The 4,919-nt window shown below is 39.8% G+C and overlaps 1 long non-coding RNA gene across 1 annotated transcript; it reads left to right on the top strand.

The window, feature by feature from the left end:
- The first annotated feature begins 1,296 nt into the window (after positions 1-1,296).
- LOC125525999 lies at positions 1,297-1,968 on the top strand. Its single transcript, XR_007291504.1, has 2 exons — positions 1,297-1,466; positions 1,821-1,968. It is a non-coding gene; the product is annotated as an uncharacterized LOC125525999 (long non-coding RNA).
- The last annotated feature ends 2,951 nt before the right edge of the window (positions 1,969-4,919 follow it).

Here is a 4,919-nt window from a genome sequence, read left to right as displayed (position 1 = left end):
TAATGGCGCACCACTGGTGCGCCATTAGTATCTGGTATACTAATGGCGCACTACGCAGTGCGCCATTAGTATAGCCCAAGGTGCGCCATTAGTATGCCTCGCAGGGAGCCATATTTACCCATGTGCTTTGGTATACTAATGGCGCACTAGGGCATGATGCGCCATTAGAGTCCTTTTTGTAGTGTCCCATTAGTGTTCTGAGTGGTGCGCCACTAGTATGAATATTAGGGATTTTTTTTCTTTTCTGATATTTTCACGGGTTACAAAATATATTATTGGACAGAATATAGACAACACCACACAGCAACAACAGATTCATCGAATACAATAGAAGATTAGTCTCCGAATACAATTCATCATATTAGTCTCCGAATTCAAAAGACCGAACAAAGATAGAACATTACAAGTCTCGAGACCGCGAGTAGCGAGTTTGTCGGAAGTAATACTAATCCTAACAAGTCCTACTAATCATCATCATACAACTTCTACTCGTTATTAATAACAAGTCATACGATCATCATCTTGATAGTCATCGAACCAACCCTACTTAATTGTTCTTAGCACATGATCATCAGTATTAGGCAGGACCTAAATACCCTATTTAAGGTAAAATATCATAAAACAATATAGATCCTGACTCTCCATTATGGAGAATGGAGATCATCCTGTCTTCAATTCTTGCGTTTCGCTTCCTTTTGCTTCCAAGAACCTCCTTACGACTGTTCATACATTTTTTCCATCCTTTGATTTGCATGTCTCCACTTGTTTTAGAAATATTGTACGGACAGTTGAGATTCGTAGGATGACCTGGCTGTATGTTCAAAACATTAAGGCTACCTTTCTGATACATCAAATGAGGCACACAATTCTCTGGGATTATCTGTTGAAAAAACATCGTAATAACTTCATAGTTAGCAATGATGTACTAGTCTCTACTACTATAGCACACAATTCTTTGAATTTTGAATCTACCTTCTTCTTGCATGTTTTGCCCACCAAATTACACAATGGATTCATTTGTAGCCGTCCACTTTATCAGATCGAACGGCCCACATTACCCGGATTCGCCACCCACCTCCCGCCAAAGGCTGAGAACTCAGACGCCTCTTCTGGAAAACTCTACAACCCACGCTCGCCTCCAGCAAATCGATTCCCGCCAAGGCTCCAGCAAATCGATTCCCCGCCAAGGCGCAACCTCGCGCACTTCACCACCACATCCATATGCTCTTTATGAAATTTCCCTAGCGTGTACGTCACACACCGCGATCTCCGTCAGTTCATACCTGCCGTCCACGCCCCCAGTTCCTTCCAATCACGTCAACATCCAGATTGCAGCTCCGCCATCGTCTCCTTGCAAGCTTTGTCTTGGTTCGAATTTTCTTGCTGCCTGTTGAGTCCAGGTTCATGAGAGCTGGACATCCTACTACAACCAGCTGACCATAGTGCCACCGACGGATTGACCACAAGTGAGCTATTCCTTCTCTAGGTGGCCCATCCTAATCTGTTCCTTTGGAATTCTGTGATGATTCTTTTGCGTGCGAATGTTACGCAAGTGATCCTTCTTGCTATCAATTATATGAAATACATATTCACTGGTCTGACTGTAGCTGTTGATTTTTCTGCTTTTCTTGCACGCAAGGTGTTTGTGCTTTTGTCCAAGCAGCTATCTGTTGGTAGACTATAAAAGGCAGTGCTATTCTGAACATAAAGCACATGTTCATTCTGTTCATGTCTCATATCCGTTTGCAAATTTGAGTATGCTTTAATTATTTTTCTCGGATTTGGCAAGCTAAAAATGGTCTAATGCTTATATACTGTAGGTTGTGGCTGAAAATACCTGGCTTATAACAATCAAGAATCAAAGTCATAACCGCTAGCCGTCCAGTAAAACCCAATAGATGGAAGGCCGAGTTCCTTTCAGAGATATTACAAATGTTCACTCGACGACTTCACCAAAAGGGAACCAACGTACGTTTTTTTATTAGCGATATCTTCTACTTATTATCCTTATTGATCGCTTGCCTTGATATACTGTGTGTTTTTGTTTGTTTTGTTTGGTGGGGAAATAGTAGCTGTGGTTGCAGAGCAGAATGATCCTTTAGCAGAAACCAAAAACGCTATGCAAATGAATTCTTCCCAGCGTAAGCATTACCGCGACCGGGATAGGTATTTGCAAATGGCTCCATATCAGAGGGAAGCCTATCTGCAAAGGAATCGTGAGTATAAAAGAATGCGGCATGAGTGCAGTGCAAGTTGTAACAACACACAAACAGCACCACAACAGAAAATTTTGAGAGCTACTAATAATAACCAATACATGATAGGTGACTGTTCTAATCAATAAAATATGCATCACAAATTTTATCAATAGCCGTTGAATGTTCGCTTATCTCATTATTTTTTATTATATGATATATAATGATTGGGTAAACTGAACCTACATTACAGGAGAGGAAGTCATGGCCATTTCAAACTATGAGAGGCACGATTCAGTTTTTACTCAGCTAGGGTCTTCATCAAAAGGCAAGCAAGGTTGTATATATAATTAATTAAGAAATACTACAGTAAAAATTTATTTATTATATTTCATTACACTGCCGTTGACTATTTTTCCTTGAAAACAGTGGCAGAAAATGGTGGTTCTGAGACAAGCCGTCCAAAAGCTGGAACTCGGTTCACTATCAGTCCATCTGGCATATATTTATCATCAATATCCTCGGAAGAACAAGCTGCAAAATATGAATTGAAAAATGTAGGTCAGCGTAAGCGGCAACATTGCACCAATGTGTACTCACAACTGTCACATGACCAGGAAAAAACACACGTACAAGAGATTTGTGGCCCTAATAAAAGAAAGAGGTCAGAAAAAGAAAGTTGTAGTACCGCACGGGATCCTGATAGAAATACCAACAACTTGCATGAAGACATCATTTATGTGCCCCAGGATTATTTTCCTGTCGTTCATGGTAATTTTAGTCATAAAAAACAATGATTTAATCTATATGCAGCACATAACAAGTATTTCATCTATTTACAACTAGATATAACTAAGGCATAGCCTAGTGGTGGGAAGGGGCTGATGCCTTCCCACCCATCCAGGTTCAAGACTTGGTACTTGCAATTTAGGTTTGTTGCACCAATTATACTGTAGGGGTTCCCTTACAGTCTTTCTATCAAAAAAAAATTTATCAACAGATTATCTGGCAAATACCAAAGACAACATTGAGTGCGATGAAGTGGACGATGAAAGTCTTATGTATAATGGACCAGGTAAGTATTGACTGGTACTTTGCTCAATTATTCATATTTATTTGTAATACTTTACTAAAATATTACTTTAAAAAAACACAGGGAACTGACCTGTGTTGGCGTTTCTGAGTGGGCCCCCATATAGCTGGCCCAGTGGCAAGCTTCCAGGCCCATATAGCCGAGTGTTACGCTGTTGACCCAAAACCACATTTTTTAGCCTAAGGCAGGACGCAAAAAGGTCGAGGGGTCCCCCCTAAAAAAAGGTCGAGCGGCCTGTTAAAAAAACAGAAGGTCAATGAGCTAAACGGCCATTCTCATGAATTTTACGATGATACGTACCCATTTTTTTGTGAAGTCCTAAATATTGGAATTTTTGCAGCAGACCTGAAATATTGGATATGCATGGTAGAATGCATTATATTCCATCCAAGTCCAAGTTATGTACAATGCATGCAGATGATTATTTTTTGAAGGTCGCCAAGAGGTTGCGAAGCTAAAACTCCATATAAAAAAGTGCTTCATTTTATTTAAAGTTTTCTTATCTGTATGAAAATTTTAGTTAACAACACACACATGCAAAGCACGTGCCTTCTACTAGTTTTAGAAGTATGCAAAAGATGCACGGATGTCGTAATAATAAAAAATCTTACCGGGGTATCTCCATGGTAGTTACCGTAGTTGAACACACATGCACTAGTGGCACGTATTGACCATAATGTTGAGGAGTTTGATTGTAGATATTGTAATTCTCAATGTCAGTACAAAATCTGACTAGATGATTTTTCTCCTTGTAAGTTGTTAATCGGAGCCATCGGTGTAGTGGGTTTTGTGTACCATCTCCTGCACATTCTTTGAACAATGAAAATAAGTTGCCAATGGAAATAAGCTGTCAACTATTTTGAAATAAACAATATAAATTAGCTAATAACTATGTTTGAGAAACTCACATAACAGTAGAATTGGAGGCGTATCAACAAGGACCCAAATGTCCATATTGTCTTGCTCGATTTTAGGATCACCAAGATCCATGGTGACAAGCATACCCTCATCAAAGCCATACATCTTGCAAAATGCTTCCCAATTTTTGCAACCAAAATGGGTTATACTCCAAGAATTATACAGATTTACTTCAAAATCCACATCGTGATGAGTCCTTAGGTGAATTTTCTTTGTTTCAGAAATTTCATGGTCTTCAAAATCCATCCTCTCCAAGACATAGCGTCTTGCATGGCATGGGATAAGCTATACTCGAATTATAAAAGATGAAAATTACACGTTGAAATAGTTGAAGTCATGCTTAATTATGAAAATAACACTTGTCGTCGTTGTGTACCGTTTCAACTTCGAAGGTCTCCTCGAGCTTAATGCTGAAGCGCCAATCATCGTCCAGGTGAGGCATGTCGCACAGACCTCGATCGTCGTGGCACCAGCCGCACTCCCCCGGAAGACTTTCGTCGTCCGATAACGACATATCCTACGTTCATAATTCAAAACTACATCATCTCTTGCGTTGGGTCCAATAAGATGATCCACAGTATGGTGAAAACACGCCCTTCAAACTGGTTTGAGCTATTGGTGAATGGAGATGGTCTAAGATTTTCAGTAGTAAGAAGTGAAGTGGTTAGGATGAGTGGTTCCTCTTTCCTGTTTAGTTTTACAATAGAATATAG

The sequence above is a fragment of the Triticum urartu genome, chromosome 7 (genome assembly GCF_003073215.2).
Source record: "Triticum urartu cultivar G1812 chromosome 7, Tu2.1, whole genome shotgun sequence".
NCBI classification, from domain to species: domain Eukaryota; kingdom Viridiplantae; phylum Streptophyta; class Magnoliopsida; order Poales; family Poaceae; genus Triticum; species Triticum urartu.
The sequence above is the reverse complement of the archived record's forward strand: the minus strand, read 5'-3'. Positions and strand labels throughout refer to the sequence as shown.